This window comes from Cuculus canorus, chromosome 3 (genome assembly GCF_017976375.1).
Source record: "Cuculus canorus isolate bCucCan1 chromosome 3, bCucCan1.pri, whole genome shotgun sequence".
NCBI lineage: Eukaryota > Metazoa > Chordata > Aves > Cuculiformes > Cuculidae > Cuculus > Cuculus canorus.
This window is the reverse complement of record NC_071403.1, coordinates 103761008-103788467: the sequence shown is the minus strand read 5'-3', so window position 1 is coordinate 103788467 and position 27460 is coordinate 103761008.

The window sequence follows — 27460 nt, the reverse complement described above, 5'->3', positions numbered from 1 at the left end:
TGAAACCAGCTTGTGGCTCTACAGCTCCAGATCTCTGTCAAAATTGAGGGCACTTGCCTCAGAGCTAAAACCAGCGTTCCTAGAGAGAGAACCCCTGAGGTGTCTGACACATCCTCTCAGATGGAACTTGTAAAGAAAGAGACATTGGTGTAGATGGTTGGCTGCAACAAATGCCCAGATGCTTCTCCTGAAGAAAAGGTAAGTACCTGCAAAAGATGTGCACAGGGTGGTGATCTGTTATGGGTGGCTGACCTGCAGGAAATTGTTAAAAGGCTGCACAGCATTAGGGGAGCCTAAGCAGAGACAGATAGGTGGTTTCAGAACCATGTTCCTGCAGTAGACACTACTGATAATGAGGTACCTTGGACCCTGGTAACCCACACAGTTCTGCTTCAGTCTCTGCCCTCCACCATCACAACTAAAAACAGATATGAAGATCTAACAGCCACTGACACACACCAGCAAGGTGCACAAGGGGAAATTCTACCAGCAGTCCACAGTGGATACTGCAGAAAGAAATTACGAGTGCTTGTAGTTGGTGACTCTGTTAAAGGGCACTGAGGCACCTATCTGTCGACATGATAGGGAGTCATGAGAATTATGCTGCCTTCCAGGAGTTAATATCGGAGATGCTGCTGAGAGGGTGCCACAATTCATGAAGAGCACAGGTTACTATTCACTGTTACTCTTCCAGGTAGGCACAAACAACACAGCAACCTAGGCATAATCAAGGATGAATATAAAGAACTGGGAGTGTGAGTGGAAGCAAAGTCTTGTAGATCACAATGACTATTTGAGGGTGAGATTCAATTTTAAGATAAGCGACTTGGTTGCCATTTTAGTTCTGTGCAGCCAATAGCTTCCGTGCCTAAACCGAGCTGTTCACTAAATGAGCTTTATGAACTTAGGTGCTTTCACAGCTCAGGAAATGCCCTATTACTAGACCATGGATTCTTTCTTGAAGCTGGGTGAGGAGTCTGAGGACAGGAAAAGGAGTCAAGGAAAGGCATGACTTTCAATATCTCTAGCTGAAGCCATACCATTCTGCATAAAACAATTGGGTCAGGAAAAGAAAGATGTAAAAGCTTATAAAGCTTAGGAGATTAGTCAGTCACTGAAGATAAGAAAAAGAATGGTAAATCTATTATCCATTCCAATAAAGAAAGGCTTTTGTCAGAAAATTATTCTGGCAAAAGCTGAGGTGATTGAAGATTTTAGGTTGTAACTGAGAAGGTATTTGGAGAGTCGTAGTGTTCAGCATAGTGCCTGTATGTTCATATCGATGCACTTGTCTTCTGTGATCATTTCGCATAAGCCCTTCTATGGCGGAGTTTCTCTGAAATTAATATTCATGCAAAATATAGTTATTAGTCTGCATGTCTGAATGCTTGTGCAAATATATATATATATATATATACACACACACACACACACACTTTCTGCAAGCATTTACATTTGAAATGAATTGCAGTCAGCCAGTCATAAGGTGAAAGCTCTGTAGAATGGCTTATATTACCAGACACCAGAAAGTAGCATGGATCATTCTGAATTGCAAGCTGGCATAAGTCAAATGGTTGAACTGCAGAAAAACATAGGACTTCCAAGATTGTTCTCAAACAAGCAGCACCTTTAACATATTTGCATTAGTTTCTTACATATTATGATGCTCATTCTTTCAACAAGAGTTTTCAAAGAGTGAAATTACTCTTGCGACAAAATAAATTTGGCCTTGCCAGGAGCCTGGCTCCAGTTCTCCTTATGTGATCCTCCTGGGCAGAAGAATTAGAAATGAAAATGCTACAGGGCTCACATGACACAGTAATGAGAGTTTTAGCTGAAATATATGAATTATGAAAAGGGATGCTCTCTTCTCTTTTAAGCATGCTGCCATGAAGAGTTGAAAGCAGGAGCCTGAAGGTTTGCAAGATGTCTTTAGTTTAAGGACTTAGGATAATGAATGCCTGAGTCTGAAGAAAGTAGCAGTCAGAAAACTGAGGAGCATGCCATTACACTTTTTGGAGATGTTTTTTTCTCTTCTGGCCTCAAGACTGGAGCTTGAGGTAGAAGTAAACAAACTTCCATACAACATTCTCATGCATTACGGTTAAATATCAGGACTTCAACATCAAGAACTGGAATCCTGGATTATTATAAAAAAGATTTAAAAATCATGACTTTTTTAATATTTTTAATACACCATCTTATACTCTGAGTCTAAGCTTTTGCAGACAAGTCTTCAGATTTTCTAAATTAGAAAACTGTTCTGCACCAGAATTTCAAGGGAAGCGTTGGTTTGTCAGTTATTTGCTTATATCACTTGTTTCCAGGAGCCTGCAGGAGCCTTAAGAAAAGCTAAAAGTCAGTGCCTCCAGAGCTGGCAGTACGTTGGTCACATAAACTAGGAACAGAGATAGGAGGAAAAAAGGAAACAGGGTTACATAAAAACCTTGCAGTAAGGAAGATTGAAAGACCTTTAAAGAATAAAAATGGACTATGAGCACTGCTGTAACTTAATGATGAGAGACTTTGATATCAAGCAACAAAAATCAACCCTTTGCCATAAAGAAAGCATGGCTAGAGGAATGCAAATATCACCCATATCTGTCCTTGAATTGTGTTAGCTTCTCTATTTACTTTTGAAAATAAGAATGTCTGGTCTGTGCGGCCAATAGCTTCCGTGCACTGAACTGTCCTACCAGCAACAGAGATGGCAGGTCTGGATAAAAATAGAGATGTAGAGTAGAAAAAGCCGAAATATGGGTATCCACACACCAGAATAATTACTGTGATTTCTGTTAACATAGTTTCTAGACATACTTAAAACAAGATTTGATAAATATGCATGTCTTTATATTTCAGGTAGGGTGTGATTAGTGTACTGGAGTAGAGCACAGAAACAGGCAGTAATGCACTCGTAGCTCGATCCTATTGACATCAAACTCTACATATCTCACTGACTTCACTGAGATTTGAACCTAGCCCTCTGAATGTTGCTAATCTTCTCCTGTATATCATCTATTGAACTACACAGCACAATGCTGAGTGACCCTTCAGAGAAACAATGGAAAGACCTCAGGAGGAGATTATATGTGCTTTTAAAAAACTTGCAGGTTACTTTTGAAGTAGGGAAGAAGGAAGAAGAAAGCTTTAATGAATCAAAGGCCTGTACATCAAAAAAAAACTTATGAAGAAAATATGTCAGACAATTTCTGAAACTGTCTGATAGAAAATCTCTTTGAAAAGTCAAATATTTCTTTGTATCTCAACTTCTTTGGTCTTTAATGAAGACTGTACATATGCTGAAAGCCCAGGGATAAGCTGTGAGATTCCAAAAGAACAATACCAGAGATGCTGAATGTATCTGAAGCTTTCTGTAAAAGGTGACCTGGAATATGAGATTCCAAATCAATGATCCAACAGTGAAAACTATTTTTCTACTTTTCTCCTTCTTGTCCTTTGAATGATATTGCTGATTCCTCAAACAAGTTCCAGTTGCCTTTAAAAGAAAATTCAGGTTTGTGTACAGCTGGGATTCTATATGGGCCTGGATTTTATGATACATGAATGCTCTATATTTTTCATGTGTTACAATTGTGATCTGAAAATGCTCAGAGTATTCACAGATAGGAACTGACAGAAAGACAAAATGGGCTATGGACACTTTTGAACTTTATTACCTGCAGAAGTTGAAGGCTCTAGAGCAATAGCAGAAGAGAATAGCGGTCATCTTTGTTTCAAAAATAGCAGTCTGCTGATTAAAAAAATCACTCTATTTTATATGTTCTTATCAAGCAGATGCAGAAAAGATGATCAAACATCATCTTTTTGCAAATACAACCTTGCTTGTTTCTGTCCAGCACTTGCTTTTACCCATCTCTCCAGCCTTCTGCACCCAAATGCCTATACTAGTGCCAACAACAGGAGCAAGCTGGGGAGAGGAATGAGGTCAAGACAAAGCCTATCATCATTTTTTGTTACTCATGTGGTCTTCCAAAGCAAGAACTCAAACAGTGATTGCAATGGTGAGTAGAAACTGGCTTAACTGAATCCTAAATAAAGAAGGAAATAAAAAGGCACACCAAAAAAAACCCAAAACCCAAAATCACAAAGAAACAAAAATAAGTACAGGGGACATGGAGATACATTGAAGAAATTACATAAAAGCAGTGGATGCTTAAAGAAGGTGATTTTTAAAAGGAAGAAAGAAGAACACTAGTGACCTTAGCAGAACATATGAAGGTAGAGAGAGCAATAAATCCAAGGAGTACACTCAAAATTGCAATACCTGCTGAAAACTGGTGTTACATGTAGCAAACAGCAATGTGATTTTAACAGATTGGGAAATGAACAATGCACGTGTGTGAGTGTCGTGGTTTAGCAGCCACCAGCAACAAAGAACCACATGGTTGCTAACTCACTCTTCACCTCCACTAGCGGGATGGGACAACTGTAAGCAAAGGAAGCAAAACTGTGAGTTGGAATAAGAATAAGACAGCAAAGAAAGAGAAAATACAATAATAACAAAGACAATAAGAGAATATATAGACTGCTGATACACAGTGCAAGTTTCTCACCACATGAAAAACTGTGCCTGGTGTGCTCCCAGTCTGGAATCCCAAGCCATGCTCCACAGCCATACATCCAAACTGCACCACAAAACCCTGCCATGAACCAAAGCTCTCATTGCCACGTCACCAACAGCACCACGAACCATGTGATCCCTAGGGCCACGGACCACTTTGTCAACTCTGCCCCCAGACAACTAACCGCTTTATATCCTTAGCTTGATGCCATAGGATCAAATATACCTTCTCCCAGTTTGCATCTATTGCTCCAGCTCTGTCCTCTCTCAGTTTTGTGTGAAAACTAGTTCTATCACTGCCAAACCCAGGACAGTGACCTCAGAATTCTTTAAGATGATGATTTTCTCTATATAATGAGGATAGAGAAGCTTAAGGAGATACCTTCTTAAGAAAGGCAGTTCATGCTTTTCAGTGGAAAAAGTACCAAGTAAAAAAATTCTGAGCTAAAAATAAATTATTGGTTTCAAAAAGGAAAAGCACAGTGTAGGTGGGACAGGTTCCATTTAAACATTCAAGAACATCCAGCTCACTGAAGTCAGACACATTTTACATGTTTGTGGTATGCTTCCCCACCCCCCTCTCTCTGCAGCTGGATACTTAAATACTACTATGCTTATCTAAAATTGGAGGCCTTGTGATCCCAGTTTTAACCTTTCTAAAATGAAAAGTTTTGAGATGTTTTCAGATATTTTCAGAAGGTAAAGCCTATATTCAGGATTTGGAAGAAAACTTTGGAAACAAATTAGCTTTTCTAGTTTTCCTTACTGGAGAAGCCATTCTCAACACAACAGGATTTTCGTTTTAGAGAAATTCCTTACCATTTATTTCTCCAAGGTTGCATGACCAAGAGCTACTTTGCTAACAGATGTGGTTCATTGTGAGCATATATGCGTGTCATTGAATTCACTTGGTGACATAGGCTAAGATGTTGTAAAGAGTTATTTTTCTCCATTCTTTAATTCGGGTGAAATATTTCAAGAATTTTTTTTGTCTTTTTTTCCTCTTAATATATTTCTTCATACGAAGATCAGCTAAAAGAAAGAAGTCAATGCACCGAATACTAACACATCATTTTAATGGCATTATCTTAGGCTATATTTATTTGAAAGGTTGATTCATTGCTAGTTGAAACGGTAATATATAAGAGGCTTCATGGGTGTTACTATCATTTCTGATTAATAAAAGTTCTACTAATGTGCCTTAATTAACTACAATATGTGGTTCCTATAGCTCGAAGGTCTGACTCCTCTAAGCAGTTTATTGCCTGTAAGGTCCAACGCAGTGCCCATTATATATTTAATTCATTAAAATGTTACATTTAATGAGAAAAAGGTTATTCTGCAGAATTCAGACTAGGTGCACATATTAGCTTTAGCAGCTCCTAGTCCTTTTTTAATCTTGTAGCAACTTTTTAATATTAAGTTCTCTGCAAGACATTCCTCCTCACTGTAGTTTCAGTCAAATGAAAACACAGAGGCAAATAGGAAGGCCTTCTTGAAAGTGGTAACATGTGTGGTTGGTTAAGAGAAGGAAGTGATACTATTTTCCTATTGTTTATTTGATCATCTAGATGATATTTATGCATGCATTTTTTGTGGGAAAATTAATAGTGTTAGAGAGTATAAAATAACATTGTAGAGCATAAAAGAGTATGTAAAATTGAAAGTCAAGAACTACTGAACTGTATATTGGGGCCAAATAGGACTAATACGATTATTCATCTAATTCCCTGCATAATTAAATCACAGAATTTGACCCAGCAATTTTTTGATCAAACTCACAAGTTTTTCTGCAGTTCTGTAGGGCCAACTGAGACATTTTCTGAATCATGGCCACTCCATGTCATGTGGTAGCTCACCCTGCATCAGCAGCTAGTGATAGAAAAACTAAAAAACTAAAAGGTCTCAGTTCCCTCCCTTTCTCTTTCTTCTGTTATGTCAACAAATGCTAAAAATTTTCCTTTTTTTATTTTGGAAAGTTTATTTTCAAATAAGAAAATGAATTTCTTATTCATTTTTTATGAGATGAATTTAGAACAGACAAAATGAAAAATAAACCTGGCACATTTACCACAGAAGAAACTGAGGCCCAAAGAAATAAGGCAAATTGTGCTACAAAGGGAGTCTCTAACAGAGAAAAAAGTTTAAAGAAAAACATAGGACTACTTAACTTTTGCCAGCCTGATTATAGATTAGATACCATTTTGAATTTTTGACATGTAAGAGGAGTGTAGTCCTGCAGTCTCTGACACTATCACAGTTCCTGTAGGATGTAGCCAGAAAGAGTTTTCTTATTCCTGAATGAGACTCTTCTGCATGATTTCATTATCGTGCCATGATGAGGAACAATGTCTTAAAATTAACTTGTGTGTGGAGTTAATATTAGACACGAACTGCTCAGCAAATGGACTCCAGTCAGAGATACAGCTCCAGGACAGGTCTAGTCTGCTCTGGAAGAGTTGGTGCTTGACAATTTGTATAAGTTTTCCAATACAGAATGAGTTAATTCAGTCCGTAAAGTGGCCAGAGAGTGAGTTACAGGGTCCTTTTCTCAATTACAGCTGGAAAAATGCATTTCTGGCATCGGAATAAATTTGTATATCAAGAATCAAAAGAGGGTCCCAGGCTATGAACCAATTTGACTTTCAGGAGAAGACACTGTCAATGCATACAAATGTGACAACATCAAAACCCTGCCGGCCCTCCTGTCTCTAGCATCCGTTTGGATAGATTTAAGTTTAGATAGTTGCTTCACAGCCACTTACTGATTTTAGCCAGACAGTGAGGAAATTTGATAACAAAGAGTTGGGCTCTGACATAACGGGTTTTTCACACAGACAGTCAACAGTCCCAGGTGGTCATTCCTTGAAATAGGCAGCAGAAACATGCCTCTACTACCTCAGATTTGCTGGATTCTGACCACGGTCACATAAGTCCTAGATTGCTATCCAAATTGCTTCTTTACAGTAGCACTACATGTGCTTTTTGAAGGGGGCAAGAAGAAGCTGAAATCCATACGTAGCTAGTTAAATGTACAAGTTTATGTCATTTGTTAACATTTGACACTTGCATAGCTCATTCCTGGCACCTCTGAGGCCACAGAAAACCCAACAGCAGTACAAGACAGACCACGTAATGCTATACCCTGTCTCCCCACCCAACTGACTGCAAAATTAGAGGCTAGACTTCTATTCACCCTGTGCTATAAACCATACCTTAGTCAATGTCACCCTGTTTCTCAGATGCCCTTAAATCAGGTCTGAGTGGAGCATGGGAAGTACACAAACTTTAACATAATTGCCTTTACTTGAGATAGCGATTCAATTTGTGATGTGCTTCATATTGGAAGGCAGCTTCCTGACACTCCTACAAAGCAATGGTCATATTTCAAGTACAAAATTTGGTGTCCAGAGTGGCAATATTTTCATGCTTGTGCATGACTTCTAGTTTCAGTGGAAAAGAAAGATGTATTTATGAAAATCTTACTTCACCTAAATGCATTAAGAAACTTCGCTTTTCTGGGGGAACAAACATCATCCCTGTTTCCTGCACTACATCATTAGCAACCTGCGATGTCAGTAGCTGACAAGGAACACAATCTCTGAAACAGATGGTCTGCTTATTGTGTTGTTGCTTTCCTCATAGCCAGGCTAATTTAAGCCAGCTGTCTTTTTAAGAAATCTTTTGAGAGGTGCCTGCGTTCCTGTGCAAGCTCCAAGGGTTTTCTAAGAAAGTGAAAAGGCTGGGGTTGAGTGTGAATCAGGTTTCCTCTTGGGTACAAGTGAAAACTGGCAAAACTGTCGTTTAGAGTTAGGCTGCAGCTAGGTCTTATTGTGTGTGGAGAGAACAACCTGCTAACTCATAAAATCACTTGATGTTAGGTTCCCCTGTCCTTCTTTTTGCATCTCAGCCTTTCAGTCAACATTAGAGAAGTAGTGCACAATTCATTGATGTTCCTTCAGTCTGTGGTCTTTCCTGTGGCCTCATCCCCTTGTGTCTTCAGAGTCTTGTAAATATATTATACTCTCATGTGCTTCCATGTGCTGGAGAGCTGAGTTGCAACTAATCATTTTTGTGGATATAAATTCATAAGTGAGGAACTGCGAGACAGGTGGTGATAGAGCATGTGTACAAGAGAGGGTGTTTATGCAGGCAGTTTGCTGAGATTACTTAACCTTGTAAGGCAGAATTCATAAAGAAAAAAACAAGTGGTAGGTAAGAGAAAATGTGTCTGTGCATTATAGCATTCTCCCAAATCAAATTGAGTACTGCAATAAATTAAAAACAAACTTCCCAAAGACCTTCGTCAGACACTGAGCAGCATTTTTTAAATGATTGATAAACAATTATAAAACTGCTGTCACACCTCTGGCATCATAATTCAAGTTTTGTGCCTCGAGTACTACTTAAATCACTGGTTCATGTCAGGAAAAATAAATGAAGTCTCGATTGTCATACGGCACTGATTTTTCCTCCTTTGCTTCATTTCTACTCAGAATATTTTCCCTTAGTTATTTGAACACCGACTAAGAACCCAGGCGAGTTTCACACCTAGAAGTTAGAGAGAAATAGCTGCATAACTTCTGGGCACGCTTTCTGGATGGGCTGTTTAATTGTTATTCACAGGTGTTGAACCACTGAAGGGGATTTAGAACCAGCCTCTTGTTGAAAATACTGACAGCTTTTTCCAGAGAAGCATGCAAAGGAACATGACATTTTGGGACTAATATTTATTGCTCAACAGCAGCTGGCAAATTGCTCTCATCTGATTTGGCTGGCTGCTTTGCCTTGGAAATCGATAGCAGATTGCAGATATTTCACTCTATCTATTAGATGCAATGAAATATATATATATATAACCATCATTAAAGTCAGAGATTGCATAAAAACCTCATTTGAATGTGAGTAGTATTCCATAAGCCTAGTTATAGCCCAAACACTACATGTCTGTAATACATATCTAGCTGTTAGAGTAGGTGATGAAGAATGTTCAGTCATCCAGCTATGCAGCTGTTGCTATAGTTCTGGAAATTATTGAGGAGTTAGTTGTATTAGTTTCTTAATGTGTTGTCAAATTACAAGACACCACAGTGTAGTTACCACACATACGTAAGCAGGCGGCAGTCCCAGTGAAAATACCACACCAAGAACATGCCATGACTGACCTGCCACACATTCCATGGAAACACATTGCGGAAGAGACAGTATCCCAATGTTCTTTAAACAAGTTTTTCCAGAGCTCAGAAAAGCTATTATTTGAATATAGTAAAGAGGAGAGGGGTTTAGGAAGAGCAATGGAATTCTTTCTAGTTCAGAAGAATATCTGGTAGAGCTGTTTCATAGAAAAGTTGCGATCCTAACAAAGTGCCCCAGGGACTATCTTCCCAAAGTTCAGAAGGACACTGCTTTGGTGGAAACCTTACCACGGAGTCTCTGCATACATAGTACTGCAGCACATGGTGAATAGAAAAGAGGGCGTTTCACAGCCAGCTGGTGCTCAAATCACCAAAGAAACTTCTCCTTCCAATCAGAGGGGAGAAAAGAGTAGAGGAAAAGAAATTTATCCAAAGCAGTTGTATCTAACGCCTTCATGAAGTCAAATCCCTTCATTCCCCTAGTCTAAGCAGGAGGCTGGAAGTCAGGACTGAAAGTCTCTTCAATCTTCAGCTACTTTGCTGTATTATTGGTATCTAGATACTTTGTGCTGAAATAGACAGGATTAAAGGTTTGTGTCCACATTTAGCTACCCAGCTGTCTTGAACGTTAATTAGAAGGGGAGGGCCACTTTTGATTTGTCTTGATCTTAATTTGCTCACTGTGAATTCAGTCAATGAAATTAAAGCCAGCCCTTATACCTGTCCTTTGTTTCTTTATAGAACAATTTTCCTGCAGGAACATCAAACTTACAAAGACCTCAGACTTACATAATAGTAACTTGTCCAAGTTACTAGGGATCTCAGTGTCATTTATTTCAGCAAAGTTTGAGAGGTAGTTCCTCAGATCTTAGCAGACTGAAAACAGGGAATGTCACTGTGGTGACCAAGGAGTAGTGTAGGCTGGACAGCAAGAAAATGAGCTGGCATCGTGACACCATGAGTTAACTCAGTATGCAAGCTGCGCTTTTCTAGTGCAAACATCTGATGGCTTGTAATAGTCTTGCCTTGAGTTCTGTTTGCATTTCAGTATAAAGTAGATGCAAACTGAGTGTTTTTCTTGGAATTTGTACAGTAGGTCATTTGTCTGTTTCCTTCTTCTTGGAGACTCATATTTTTTCAATGATAAATGAATTGAATCTTTCCTGAAATCAGCAAAAGTGATATGAAATGGGGAATAGATCAAAAGCTTGAAAGAAAGAGGCTATCTTCATTTTCTTTTCACATTCAACTGCTATAAAGATATACTGGATTTTAGGTTGCCAATTTTATTTATGTTCCATCCTGCTATTAAAAATATGTGATTAAAATCTGCATTAAGTAAGATTATATGCAGGTGTTTCTTCACCATAAATTCAGTAAGTTCAACTAACTAAAAAAAAAATCATTAAATAAGCCATGCACTGCAATGGAGAAGTCACCGTAGTTCATAGTTGTCTCCTATGACATTAAGTGTCCATTTTGGCCTGTTATGGTCCAGATTCAAATTGATGGAAAAGTAGTTTTTCAGGAACTTTTACCTCTTGTATTTGGGTTTGTGTGGTAAGGTTTTGGTAGTGAGCGACCTACAGGCATGGCTTCTGTGAAAAGCTGCTTGAAAGCTCCCCTATATCTGACAGAGGCTAATGCCACCAGTTCCAAGATGGACCTACTGCTGGCCAAGGCCAAGCCAGTTAGTGATGGTGGTATGTGATACCGTATTTAAGAAAGGGGAAAAAAACCCTGCACATTTGAAGCCAGAGACAGGAGTGAGAATTTGTGAGAGAAAAAACTCTGCAGACACCAAGGTCAGAGAATGAGGAGGAGGAGGAGGAGGTGCTCCAAGCACTGGAGAAGAGATTCCCCTATAGCCCATGGTGAAGACTACAATGAGACAAGCTGTCCTCCTGCAGCCTATGGAGGATAACAGTGGACCAGATATTCACCTGCAGCCCATGGAGGACCCCACACAGGAGCAGGTAGATGCCAAAGGAGATCATGACCCCATGGGAAGCCCACACTGGAGGAAAGTCCTTGCAAGACCTGTGACCTAGTGGAGAGAGCAGTACCCATTGGATCAGGTTTGCTGCACAACTCGTGGCCCCATGTGAGACACATACTGGAGAATTCTGTTTGTGAAGGACTGCACCCCATGGAAGTGACCATGGTGGAGCAGTTAATGAAGAACTGTAGGTTATGGGAAGGACTCGCATTAGAGAAGTTTATGGAGGACTGTCTTCTGTGGGAGGGAACCCATGCTGGAGCAGGGAAAAAGTGTGAGGAGTCCTCCCCCTGAGGAGGAAAATGCTGCAGAAATCATGTGTGATAAACTGGCCACAACCTCCATTCCCCATCCTCCTGTTCTGCTGTAAGAGTGAGGAGGCAGAGAAAATCAGGAGTAAAGTTAAGCCCAGGAAGAAGGGAGAGGTGGTGGAAGATTGTTTTAACACTTAGGGGTTTATTGTCATTATCTTGCAATGACTTGATTGGTATTATATTAAATTAATTTTCCCTAAATTGAATCTATTTTGGCCATTACAGTAACTCTTGATCTTTCCCTGACCTTATCGGTACCCATAAATCTTCTCATATTTTCTTTCACCTGTCACGCTGACTATGGGAGTAATAGAGTGGCTTTGGTGGGCGCCTGGCATACAGCCAGGGTCAGCGCACCACATCTTGCCACATCTTTCAGTTAGTCATAGAGTTATAGTACTGAGTTTTAACTCTGCTGTTGAAGCTCATCGATTGCACTCCTTCAGCTGACAAATGAGGTCAGCTCCTAGACACTGAATCTGCTTTCTTTCAGCAGTTATTGGATAGTTTTACCTGCACATCTACATTCACCACAATGCTGCATTTTAGAGCTCTCTTCTGAGTCTGAGTACAATTTCAAAGTACAGCTTGTGTGTTTGAGCAGAGCCTTTGTGCACTTTATGCATATTTTGATAAACCATATTAGAATAGAAGTTCAAAATTAGTTTGAAATTACTTATTTTCAGTATAAGAAACCTTTAAAAATCCCTGTGGGATGTTTTATTGTCTGAAATGAGATAATTAAAAACAATAACTGGAATCTAAACTGGAAAAATACCCAGGCTTGCAACTACTTCCTATTTTTTAAGTGAAAGGAAAGGGAAAACATCTGGAAAGGTTGATACTACTGAGAGAGGATGTCATCAAACTCAGTTAAGAATCTTTAGATAAATATCATTTTACTGCGTGTGTGTCTCTAAAGGATGTAGAATGGTATTGTGAGTGTCTGTCTTTTCTATCACATAATCAAATAATGTATTCAGAGATTAGATGAATCCAAAGTCATCTGTCTTCAAAATGCATTCAGTGTCATTATGCTGCTTGGGATTTAAAAAGAAAAAAAGGAGGATAGAGAAGGGGGAAGAGGAACAAGAAACAGAAGAGGACTTCATAGAGCAAATTACCACGTCCCTGAAGACCCAGGCACAGACAGCTACTGAAACTCTGGCATGAATTTCACTCATTTGCATTTCATGTTGGTGAAACTTGGCTGTGGATCTTAGAAACTGTTTGGTTTGTTTTGAAAGCTGAGAAGTCCTCTTCACTATCACAGCTCATCAAATTCTACTGACTGAATTTTGCTTGTGTTCTGGACTAGTAACAGGGCAAGGGCTGACTCCAGATTCGAAGCCTCTGCAAAACTTTTGGATTTGCTCTAATATTAACCTTTTTACTGGTATTGTGACAGTAAATCAAGTACCCTAGGCAGAAATCAGCAGTACACTCAACAACAGTTGCTAGTCACAGCTCTAAAACGATTGTGGCTAATTATTGAGATGATTCACAACAGCATATTCACACTTAGCTTGTAAGCATTTTGAGATGTACACCATCTGTTCCTGTATGCCTTGTTCACACTTGAGAAATTACTGTCATAATAATAGTTTTAACAATAATAGAAGATTAAATGGGCTAAGATAGACCTTTCAACAGTGTCAGCCAAAACAATAAAGCCCCAAAGAGAAAGCAGATTTCAGCCCTCTTCATGCCTCACAGATTTCGGGTGGCTGCTCACAGTGGTTCTCAAAATAATAATCCTGCCTGTCACCGTATTTGTTCCACTAGTTTTAGATCTCTCACAAGTGGTCTTGTCTGAGACACAAGCCTGAGAGGGTTTTAAAAATTCAGCCAAGCAAGTACTGATACTTTCATTTTCCAAACTCCCTTGTCTTTTTCACGATCCCAGATCACAGAGCTTTATTGCTGCAAAGAAATCACAGGTTTCAGTCGGGCATGGGGAAAGTACTAACCAGCAGAGTCCAGTTTCATTAAATCTTACAACACTATGCAAGAGTCACCTTTTATTTTTGTGTGAGTCTTCTAGAAACGCTTCTCTCTCTCAAAAGATCTTGACAGTTTTAGAATTAAAATTTTAATTGCTCTGACATTTCCTAGGCAACTGTACTTTGGCAGCACTTGAGTACAAACTAAAAACCAAACTCCACAAACAAACAAAAGAAGAAATTTGCATTTAGATTGTGAAATTATTTTTCTTTTTTATTATTATTTTGGTTTATTTTGTTCTGAAAAGCGCAACAAACCGCAAACCATGATATCTTCCAGTTTTGGAGATAACACCCACTTGGAATTATGCCAGTCCTGATCAAGTTAGGGGTCTGCTTCTTATTTAAATATATTTTCCTATCACAGGCACAATATGTTCTTTTGTTTCAATTTTATTCTTTGCCTGTAGCATGTGGCAATAGAAACAAATCAAATCAGCTCACTTTGTGCCAAATTCAAAGAATGAATTGCTTTCAGTAATACACCCACACTTCCACACTTTTAAAAAAGTAAATTGCTGGCCCCACGACTTTTAAAGCTCTAGAACATTTATTTTGTTCACTAAGAATCAGTCAGTCCTATAAAGGTACTCAAACTATATTGTCAAAGAAAAAAAACCACATTTTGTTGCTAAATTAAGTGACTCAAAGTGAAATGATTAAATAGAATGATGGTAAAATGCTTCATAGCTGACTCTCCTCAGAGGTATGGCTGTTGTACAGATTTTTGAGAGTCGGGGTAGAATGAGCTAGAAACTCCTACTGTCTCTGCAATCACACCTTCACTTGCAGTGTAGGCATAGACTGAGTTTCATATCCATACATGACAAGATTCTTGGGATCTGCAATCCAAGCACAAGACAAAGGTATTAGGTGAAACAAAAAAAATAGCTGACGAAGATTCCCTGTGTTGGTGAATTCGGATAGAGAACATGAGTGACTGGCTGAGCTGGGGCAGCCAGCAAAACTGTGAAGGGATCAGGAATGCAAATTCTCCGATCTTCCACTCACAGACTGCCCTGGCTGCTCCCTGAACCAGAAACTGGTTCCTGGAATGGGGATTTTACTAACTCTAGAGTAGGGGAAAAGTAAAATATAACAGAACCATCATAACCTGCTTTCACCCAGTTGTGTCAAAGAGTAAATTAGGGTCAGCTTAGCTGAGGCTATATTCAGACTGAGTATGGTAATTTTCAGCAATTAGTGTGTATGGCACTGACAAAAGGGATCAAAGTGCTGAAGGACAATCCCTGATAAAGTCTCAGAACCACAGTTAATAGAGGCTGCATCAGAAACAACAGCTCTCTCATTTTCACTGAGGGTTTCTGCACAACCTTCAGTCCTGTGATTTGTTCTGCCTTTTCCAATCAGCTAGTTCAGAAGTTAAAGGATTATTACAATAGATGGCTAAAAAGCATTGTATTTTTTTTTACTGTACTAAAAAGAGAAGAGATGAAAAGTGCTTGTAGCACAAAGATAATTCTTTATGACAGCTTCTTAATCCTGCAGTTTATTTCAATTTCCTCCACTTATCCTAAAAATAAACCTTACATTTTCTCTGAAAATTGTATTCTTAGCATTGCTTATTCTCTTTTCACACTGTGCTAACCTCAGTTCTAGCTTTGACTCAGGTCAAATATAATACTTACCTCATAGAAAGTGATTTCTTTTTGATGGCTCAATTTGCTTTATAAACACAAACTCAGTCCGTGCTATTTCCAAAAGTCAAGCACTATTTGAGGAGTTAAGGAAGTTAGTGACAGAGGCTGGAAGAGAAAACTGTTGTCCTCATCTCCAGGACCCATATCCTAAACAAGACACAATATAGTTTTGTTCTCTTTTTCTTTTTTTCCTAAAGGGTAGAAGATATATTGCACTATACATGAACAAAACTGAGCTAAATCAACTTTCATGCTGTTATTTTATCTGATCCTATACAGAGAACCACTACAGAATGTAATGCATGTGTTAGTACCGTGTTACCATAGACGTATACTAAAACTCTGTAAACTGCTATCAAGAAAAAGTTTCTTTCTATGGTTTTTTAAGATTTTCAGTAGAATTACTTCCAAAGCATGGATATGAACTTCTATTAATATTAATACTATTTAGGAAATATTGGTACAATTTTTACCTGATAGTGTTTAGTTTTACAGGGATTTGTCAAATGCACTTGATTTTAATAAAGTTATAGCGTATGCGATGAACCAACCTGGTACAGGTCTAACCGCAGTTGGCAGGTGCTAATGAAACATTGAAACAGGTTCCCATGTGGAAGAGTGTTCAGTCTCCTCTACTCTTCCTACCTCTGGTGGAAATTTTGTTGTTATATTCTCTTACAATTGCTACAAAACTGAAATCTTGCATATTGCGTCAAAGACTGCATCACAACAAAAGTTATTAAAAATCAGAGGATATTATTTCAATTTTATATTGGAATATAATGAGTTGGTTGGTAGAAAAGGAATATAGCACATTTGCCCATTCAAAAATCAGTAAATGAGCACCAGGGCACACTGACTTAAGAGTGCTTGAGAATGCAACTCTTAAATATAGAAATAAACAAGGTCGTCAGCCAATTGAGACATTTCTGGAAGCAAGTGGGTCAGACAGCACCAAAACATATGGGATCAGTCTTAAGCATGAGGTATTTATGATCAAGTGCGAGATGAGCTTCACAGTGCCTCCCATGTTCACCAAGGATGACAGTGTGACTGGAACTGACACAGTGATTCTTAACAGTTGGGTAACACACAGTGCATCAAAATACAGCAGATCTGCATATGCTTGGGGAATTGCTTGAATGCAAACCTAAATGGTATTATTTTTTTTTTCAAAGCACTGAACACTCACAGATGTCCTGGGAGTCAATGATGTTGAAAAACCTGGATCAGATAATGAAGGCATCTGTCTTTACACGGAGCAGAGTGGATGCCAGTTCTCAAAAAAAAATTTCTGATATTTCTGCTGACATATTTGGAATACTAAAAATACACAGGCAGTGGTCCCTTGCAGGTACCTAAAAAAGATTTGCACATGAGAGTATGTCAGAGATTTTCTGCTGAAGTCTACTTTTTCTACAATCATTCTTCCCATGGCTTATTTTCTTTTACATCAACAGCTTTAGAATCAGAATGACCTTTTCTCGTTTAAATTCTTATCCAGCACGGAATTATTGCTAAGCTCATTTTTAAAGGCCAGGGTTTACTAGATTAGTATCCTGTGGACAGAGTCAGGTATGAAGTATCCATAGAGGTAGAACCACTCCAGAAAAGTGAATGTTTCCTTTTCATCCTGACCTGGCATGTCATATTAATCCTAGCTAGAGATCGGCTGCTGTTCAGGTAGGGAGCAGTGGAAACCGTGAAAGTCCCCTGACTTGAAAAGAACCTATGGCTTGATACAAGATCCATTTTAGAGCTGAAATACTGTTTTCTCTAAAGAAAGAAATGCCTAAAAAACATAAAGTGAGGCAATATGGGAGGAGAATAAACAATGTTTACTTGCAGATAGAAGTCCACAAACAGGGAATGTAAACAGAAATAGAAGAAATTCTGAACAATAAATGAGAACACAAATAGTCACAAATGTTACTCTTTCCTTTTTATATTGTCTTGTGAAACAGCAATAGGCATATCCACTGAGGTCATCACCCTACATGATGATTGGTAGCTTGTGTGTCAGTTTGGAATCTGAGAGCTCATACTGTCAGTATATTTGCATTTAGCCTGTGCAAATGGTCAATGCCACTCATAATGCCCTTTAATACATTTAATAATACCTTTAATACCTACCACAGCCTGAAAGGAAGAGTGACTCCTTCTGCAGAACATAATTCTATTGATGCAGATAAACTTCTGGTTTGCTTTTGTCTCTAGAGCTCTTCTGTGCTCCTAAAATACTATTGCTCGGCCTGATGACACTGTTAATAATGTTCCCATATAATTTACCGAGGAAGATTACCTAAAGATGAAAAATAGCATTTCCATTCAAAACAATTTCTTTTAAGACTTTGCTTCTTTCTCTATTGGATCTTAGTATTGTCTTTCTCAGAGGCAATCTTAATCCAAAGGATAACATGGATGCTTTGAGAGATATCCTGATAATTTCAGCCTCCGAGAGAAAAAATCTTTGGTATCAACACAGCATGAATAAGAAGTCTGGGGAAGAGGGAGTGCCCCATTAGAAAAGTTTGATTTTAATAAGAGGATGATTATGTTTAAATTAAAGTTCAGTGCCTGTGAGCAAAGAGAAGAAGAGAGCACTTTGGGGTTTTTCCTTTTGCTTTGGTGAAGCTGTTCCTATCTTCAAGCCAAATACATGAGCCAAAGTGATACAAGCTGGCAGCTTTTCATAGCAAGGGATCATCTGTTAAATGATTAGGTTGGTTCTCTTTTGCCATAAGAAGACAGCGAGTATATTTTCAAAGTTTTCAGCAGGAATTTAGCCAAGCATACTCATTGCTTTTTTAGCCTTTCTTCGTTTTTCTGCCCATAAATTATGCAGTGAAATCCCTCTCCCTCAGAGCACCTCTCGTGTCTAGAGTTAGACATCAGTTTTGCCTTCACCTTTGCCTGTACCAACCTTAACCTTTCTAAACATTTTGTGAGTACAGTCTTTCATTAATAAGATGATTATGCATTAAAAACCCTGTTTTTGTCCTAGAAATTAGGCATTTGTGCATGCAAATTAGATAATAATTGGCTAGGCCCTTAAAGATCCTAAAATCCAAAATTTAATGGAAGCATAATAAATCTCTCGATATTTCACCTATTATTAACAATTTCCAGGCCACTCACTTCCCAAAGATTCAGACCAGGAGCCTTAAAGCATAGGGCTTATCTCTTATCTAAAGCCTATTCTAGCCAGACTGGCGAATTTGCACATAGGCTCAAACTCTTCCAGGCATCCTTAGTGACTGTTGATTCTCAGACTTGTCTTGTTTAGGAAATAAGTCCTTTGGAGAATTAGCTCTCACAGGGTGTCATTCCCATGGATAGGTAAAATACATAACTGCCAGATTGGGTAGCCACACACTGTCCCTTTAACTAAATCAGAATGCAAACAGGCTGGTGTTGATTGGAAGTATCAAATTACTCTATAATTAAGATCTGGTTCTCCAAAGTGCTGAGAATTTCTTGAAAAAGTCTGAATGAGCTGAGACTTACTTAAGAGAAAGAGCATTAGTATATTTACCCTCATCTAGCATGCATTTGGCCCCGTAAACAGATTTGATGCTAAAAGACAGACCTGACATTAGTGGATTTGCTGCTGTTTCACTTCAAAACAGGTAAAGTTAATCAGGCGTCCATTAAGTTTCTAGGAATAAATGACTAGTCAGCATGGGTCAAACAGCAAAAAGACAACATGTGCTGAACTAAGTTCTCAAAACATCTGGAGCTCTAAAGAAAGTAACTGAAAGAAGAAAAGGTATCTGGCAATGCTGAAATTACAAAAAGAAACTCCAACATCAAAGTAGGCAGTATCCCAAAAGTGCTTAAACAAAAAGTGAAAGCATTGGAAGACAAAGTTACAAATAGGGAAAGCAATGTTCTTTATGAGATTTTAGATAAAGCTCCTAGTTTCCCTGTGTTTTTCTTTCCACTTTGTAAGGCAGATAGAGATATCAATGAGATGCGAATTCTGAAAGGCTTCATCTCTGAGTTTTAAGGAAGAGAGTTGGAATAGTAAGATGTAATATCAGCGAAAGTACAATACTGAATCAAAAGCAGACTCAACTTTTTGCCAAGCCTCCAATTGACCTGACAAACTGAAAATAACTAAAATTTAATTTAATTTTCTAATGCAGAGCACTGCTGAAAACATGACCCATTCTGGAAAAGGAAAGCATGAAGATTCCAGGTGTTTGCAGGATACTTTTTATTTTTGGATGGTAAATGAATGTTTGAGGTTGTGAGTGTAATGCAAGAGGAAATCCCATTGTAAGGAACTCATCGGCCTCCACATAAATATTTCCAATACATTACCAAGCCCACCCCCTTGCTGAATTTACAACAATGCTCAACCTTTTCAGTCATAAATTAGTCATCTGCTTTGAAGCACTGCAAAGTATTTCAGGCAATTAAAAATAACTCCCACCATGAGATTCTCAGATCAAACTACATCATCAGGACCAGCAGATTCATGCAAACATTGGATCTGGCTGGTAATCCCTGTCTGAAAGAGCATACTGTCATTTCCGTGATACAGCAAAAGACTGATAAATGAGATCAGGCCTGAGAAAGTCAGGTGACAGTATAAAGAAATGGTGGAGTGGTTTATCTCATTTTTCTGTCACAATTATAAATGATCCCCTAATCCTTACATTATGACAATGGAAAGAATTTCATTCTATATCAAGTTAATGTGCTATGTAGCTAATAGTACTATTTGAGACCTGGTAATCCAAAGGCAGGAAAACAACACCTGATGGCATCGCTTGCCATCCTGTTACCTGTTCCTATTTTGAGATCTGTATTAGACAAATTGCAAGCCTCCTTTGCCACATATCCCCAGTTTTTGATAATTTTCTGTCATAGTTTCATATGTGTAGGGCAGCAAGATCAAACGATGCTACAATCTCACAACAAAGACTCGCTTTTTGCAAGGTTTCATTTGACCTATGATGCATAAGGTACATTCAGTTTACTTGGGAAAAAGGAAGAGAGTTTTTTGCTATAAAGGACTGTATTTACAGACTTTGAGTCAAGGGTCCTTAAATGGCTGTCAGTTTACACACAGAATATAAAATCTCAAAAGAAATCTGTCAGAATGCAGTTTAAGAACAAAGAAAACAAAGCAAGATCAACATTATAATTAACAAATCATATTTATACAGGTTATTAGTATTCTGAGCACAGCAAATGAGGAAGCAGGTGCAGCTCTCCTTTGTTCCATGGATTTCTTCCGTACATGCAGATGAAGCAGCTAATGACAGTCACTGTAGACTGATGGCGTCACCAGCATTGTTTAAGATCTTGAAGTAAATAGTACTCAAAAGTAATAAAAGAAGCTAAAAGTCTGTGTGATGAGGGAGCAGTGTTATCAACCTGAAAGAATGTGAGTTCCTGAGGTGGAGTGCTGTATGTTGAGCAGTTAAAATACTGACCAGGAATACAGAGTAGGGCTAAGATCTGGTTATAAGGATTCAGTTTAGGATATTTATTTGTTCTGTAGTTTCATGCTTTCTATCCTTTAATTGTCATTCTCTCTTGTGATAAACATTGTCTTTCATTACCTATTGACATCAAGAGCACCAAGGAAAATGGTGTTTCTCTTTAAGATGTGGCCTCTTGAAACCAACACAATGAGTAAGAAGCTTCAAGTCTTCTTGTAGGTCCTTCATCTAAATCAGAAATATATCGGAGGAAGTTATAAGAAAAGTCTCCCTTAACATTACTTACAATGTATGTTTCCTGTAGAGAGAAATAAAGATATCATTTGAATATCTTTCATCAATGTCAAATTACCTTGCAGTAAATTCCTAATTTTCAATGTATTGTTTCAAGATAGTGTGAATAATGAGATGGGGATTTTAGATATAAGTGGAAGCCTAGTCATTATTTTTATCTTTGGAAACGGTAATAATCATTTTCTTTCAAAGGTGAAGTGAAATGACTGACCGTCCATCAAGAAAAGTGCAATTGATCCATGCAATGAAAGATGAAGTGGTGGGAAGACTCCAGCAGTGATGAAAGAAGGAAGAGCCTAAACAGCGAATAAGAAACCAGCGGAAGTAACACAAGGTCAGAACATTATGTAGATTACTCTGATGAGGCTTGTAACTCAAACCATAAATTTAAAGGATGGTGTACACCAATTATTTAGATTTTATACTTCTTTCGAAATGAAACAGCTAAGAATTGATAAAGGTGTAAACTCCATCTACTGCTGGTTGCTGAAGCATTTAGTCAATGTTTTAATAATATTCCCACTCCTACCTGAACTGAGTTTGACTTTTTACAGTAAAATCAATGAAACACATCTGACCTCTCATACTTACTCTCTTCCTGGAGTGAAATATTTGGGAATATAGTTACACTTGGGATTTCACTTCTTAAATTATGGGGTTTTTTTCCTTCAACACTGGAAGATTTTAAGTTTGTACTAGCAGCTAAAGACAAGGACAGAAAAAAGCAACATAGAAGAATCTTTTATCTGGAACCTGGGCTGTCTATGAGACTTGTCCCATAATCTTTACTTATAATGATATTATAAAACCTTGCAAAAACTTTCAAGTTCAACTAGACTTGCCTTTGTCTTGCCATATGTGAAGAGCTTTTCTGGTTAATACTGTCCAATGGCAGAAAGATATTCCTTCTCTTCACTTCTCTTCATTAAGCGGAATATTGGGGTGTTTGTTAGAGTTGTTTTTTTTAATACTTTGACTAATTGGTTTGAAGCTTTGTACAAGTAATCTCAAACCCCACGGATGAAAGACTCCAGAGCCAACACTGTAGAATGCACTAATTCAAGGATTTTTGCTTTCAAATAATCATTAACTCTGAAAAATTGCAAATAACATGAATCAAAAGTTTTCCATATTCCCGTGTCCTGTTCCCTCAGGGTAGTGACTGGCTGCATCACTTTTCAGGCAGCAACTCGTGTACTTGGCTAAACTATTACAATATCTTTTAATCCTTTGGATGTTTAAGCTCCTTCTGAAAGTTGTTACAACTTGCAAATTCCCGACTGATTTTCACAGAATCACAAATTTTTTTAGATTGGAAAAGAACTTTAAGATCACCAAGTCCAACTGTAAACCTAACATTGCCAAGACTATCACTAGATCATCTCCTTAAGTGCAACATCTACCTGTCTTTTAAATATCCAGGGATGATGACTCAAACACTTCTCTGGACAGACAGTTCCAATATCTGACAACCCTTTCAGGGAAGGAATTTTTCTTAATATCTAGTTAAACCTTTCAAGGCAAAACTTGAGGCCATTTTTTCTCATCCTAACACTTGTTACTTGGGAGAAGAGATGAACGCCCACCCTGCAACAACCTCCTTTCAGGTAGTTGTAAAGAGCAATCAAGATCTCCCCTCAGCCTCCTCTTCTACAGACTAAACAACTCTAGTTCCCTCAGCCACTCCTCATAACACTTGTTCTCTAAACTCTTCACCAACTTCATTATTCTTCTTTGCATATGCTCCATCAGCAAAATGTCTTTCTTGTAGTGAGGGGCCCAAAACTGATCACAGTATTTGAGGTGTGGCCTCACCAGTGCCAAGTGCAGGAGGGAAATCATTTCCCTACTCCTGCTAGCCACACTATTTCTGATACAAGCCAAGATACTATTGGCCTTCTTGGCCACCTGGTCAGCTACTGATCAATACCCCAGGTCATTTTCTGATGGGCAACTTTCTACCCATTTGTCCCCAAGTCTGTAGAGGTGCATGGAGTTGTTGTGGGCCGGGAACAGTTCTTGACACTTAGTCTTGTTGAAACCCAAAGACTCAGCCTCGGCCCGTCAGTCCAGACTGTCCAGATCCATCTGCAGAACCTTTCTTCCCTCAAGCAGATCAGCACTCCCACTCAACTTGATGTCATCTGCCAACTTACTGAGGGTGCATTCAATCCCCACATCAAGATCATTGATAAAGGTATTCAACAGAACTAGTGCCCGTACTGAGCCCTGAGGAACACCACTTGTGACTGACCACCAACTGGATTTAACTCCATTCACCACAACTCTTCGGACCTGACCATTCTGACACTATTTACTCAGCAAAGATTACACCCGTCCAAGCCATGAGTAGCCAGTTTTTCCAGGAGAATGCTGTGGAAAATGGTCGTAAAGGTTTTAATAAAGTCTAGGTAGACAACATCCATAAGCTTTTCCTTGTCTGCCAGGCAGGTCACCTTTTCATAGAAGGATATCAGGTTAGTCAGACAGGACCCATCTTTCTTAAACCTATGCTGACTGGGCCTGATTACCTGGGTTTTCTGTAAGGGCCATGTGATGACATTCATGATGATCTGCTCCATAACCTTCCCTAGCACTGAGGTCAGCCTAACAGGCCTGTAGTTCCCCAGATCCTCCTTCCAACCCTTCCTGTACATGGGCATCACATTTGCTACTCTCCAGTTGAGTGGGACCTCTCCGGTTATACAGAACCACTCATAAGTGTTTGGAAGTGCCTTGATGAGCACTTCCACCAGTTCCTTCAGTACTCCTGGGTGGATCTCACCTGGCCCCATAGACTTGTGGATGTCTAGGCAGAACAGCAGGTCGTTAACCATTTCATCTTGGATTACGGAGGCTCCATTCCTTTCCCCATCCCTGTATTCCAGCTGAGGGGACTGAGTACCCAGACAATTATTGGTATTACTATTAAAGACTGAAGCAAAGAAGGCATTAAATACTTCACCCATTTCCTCATCCTTAATCACTAAGTTTCCTTCCACATCGCTAAACAATGAGGATTCTCCTTAGTCCTCCTTTTGCAGCTGATACATCTATAGAAATATCTTTTATTGTTCTTTACCTCAGTAGCCAGGTTGAGTTCTAGTTGGGCATTGGTCCTTCTAGTTTTCTCCCTGCGTAACCTCACAATATCTTTGTAGTCCTTCTCAGCAGCCTGCCCTTCCTCCAAAAGTCATAAACTCTTCTTTTTTTTTCCAGCCAGAGCTGAAGTCTTCTTCCAGCCAGAGTCTTCCTCCCTGCCAGCTTGTCTTCTGGCACATGAGGACAGCCAGTTCTTGCACCCTTAAAACTTCCTCCTAGAAGGATGTTTTCAGAAGTCAGACAGTCACTGTTGCATTGGCAACACTCACACCTCATTAGCAGCTCCCACAAGAGCTGTGGTGAGAGCTACCAGCTCCCCGTGGTTTCTCCAGAGCCCTGGTGCTTCCCCTCCTCAGGAAAGCCCCTGTGAGACAAGATCTGCTGAGATCTGTCACTCTGCTGCAGATTGGGCTGGCTCCCGAGCAGCTCCCCTCAGTGACTGACACACTACAACTTGCATTTCAGATCAAACTGTCAACTGATCTCATAACTTAGTATAACAATATGAAATGAATAGATTATTTTCATTTATTATGAATTCTTGATTGAGACCTGTCTGACTGAGTTTGAGGTGACTGAAAGCTGCTACCACTTTGATAATTACCATGCTGTTTGTCATGTGAAAGCAAAGCCTACAAGATCCTTCAAGGCACAGTTTATATTGTCAGGCTGATTACATTTCATCAAAAACTCCTTCATGCAGGCTGTCTGCTGACCACGCAGACTGGAAGACTTGTGGAAATATCCTTGCTGTCTTCCTGCCCGCACAGCGTTTTTTTCCCAAAAAAAGAAAGGTGTGAATACAAAGACCCTGAACCTATGAGCAGGGAAGTATTCCTGCATCCCACAGTTTAGATGTAAGTTGTCTAAGCCAGTTTAATATGTTATAGCAACCCCAGCAGTGAGTCACTAGATAGATTTGAAGCAAAACTCTGCCCAAGATGATACAGTTTGGAATAAGAAATAAGGGTCAGTGTTACTCCTGTTCATCACATTTACATTAAAGTGTATTGGATACTCACATCAGGGCACAGAGGTCACCAATGAGATTCAAAGTCTAGCATGAAAGACATAAATCCACAGTGCTTGACCTGAAGGACCAGACCTATTTAACACACTAGTAGCAGACTTTTATAACTTACTAGGCCAGTCCTTGGTAGGAAACAAAATCGCATTCACAGAATCAGAAAAATAAACCAGCAAGCTCTGCTCAGACATTCGCATTCGGTACTGCAGACTCACAGATCTTGCTCTAAAGGTTCGGATATAATACAGAATTAACCATGCTCTTCTAAAGGAGAGAACTTGCATCCTCGTGGTTCCTTCAACATGTAGGTCTTTTAGGAAATACTCTCCCTTGTCGGACAAGCACCTCACAGGAACCGTGGAAGGTAGAATGTATGAGGTTTCAGATTTCTCTCCACAAAACTTCAGTGTTGGGCACTCCATCAATTAACCAGGAAGAGTTAATGTAATGGTCTCTCTGAAGAAGTGAGAGAATGCAAAACAGCTATCACATTCTTTCTCAAGATGCACATCTTCTCAATTTAATGTTCTTGGAAGAATATGTTTTAATCTCTTCGTGGACCTTACAATCTTATTACAGACTGAGCTATAAGAACCAGGACTATGAATTCTATGTCCTCCGCTGGCAGAAACCATGGCTTCAGCAATCAAACACTTATTCTTACTCCCCCTGCACATATTTTGTATCTGTAAAGCGAACACAAGGTACAGACCAGACAGTAATACTGCACGTTAAGAGACTTGAATTCCATTCTCTGCTCTGCCACTAATTTACCTCATGGAAGCTATACCACTTTCATCACTGCTCCTGTAAAAGTCAGCTTCTGTGTCACAAAGCTGACAGCGAACCTGCCCAGCACTCTAAGCCCACACAGACAGGTTGTCCATAAGTGGAATAATGACCCTTCAAGTTCATTAAACATTGGTCAGAGCTATTTAGCTCCCACCTTTCTATATCTATGACCAAGGACAGATTTAAATTGACATAAGCAGTTTTATTTTCTAGTATCATTTCATTTATGACACACAGGCACGGGCTTTACATGTATGGCCCTTCCTTAACATGAGTGCTTCCATCAGCTTAATGACACAGGGAAGGGAAAGATGTCCACATACAATCAGCTGCTTGATTTTTAACAGTCACACATACCTGATATTTCAGAAAGTCAACAGATTTCACGTCCTTAATCTGGAAAAGATCTGTCTGCATTTATTTAACCATAAATAATGTGTTGCTTTTCAGTCCAACTCCTCTTTATACACGCATGACACACATAAAGAAAGAAAGAGACAAACATAAAGAAATATTAGAAGTTCACATTTTTAAGTTGTCTGAAGGTCTTTTATTAGAACTGACTAAAAGCCAGGCAACTGACAACTAAGAGCTGACGCTCCACATGTCATGTTCTGTCGTGTCTTATTTTGTGTGTGCACGTGTGTATACGTGAGTGTGACTTTTCCTTTCTGTTTCTTCAATGTTATTTTTAAAAAGGGACTCATATGTTCAAACAAACTTGAGAGACAAGAATATGAACACAAGCAGACAGTGTCCTTATAAACAATAAAGGCAACACCAGCAGCACCATCTGCTGTAATTATCTTGACATGGTACTCTGCATCTGTCTCCCAGGGCCACTTAAAATGACCTTTTTAACCACAGTGCTAAAGGCTTTCTCTTGCACTTCCCTGATTCATTTGTATATGCCATTCTGCCTCGTTATTCCCTCCTCCATCCTACCTTACTTTGGTTAATGTGTCTATTTCAGAATAAACTGCTCACAGACCATAGGAGACAACAGAAGATTATTTTTCATGTCGGTAGACAGAGAGAGCACAGAACAATCTTCATTGCTTCCTGCAAAGATCCCCACCCAAAGGCCTCAGAATG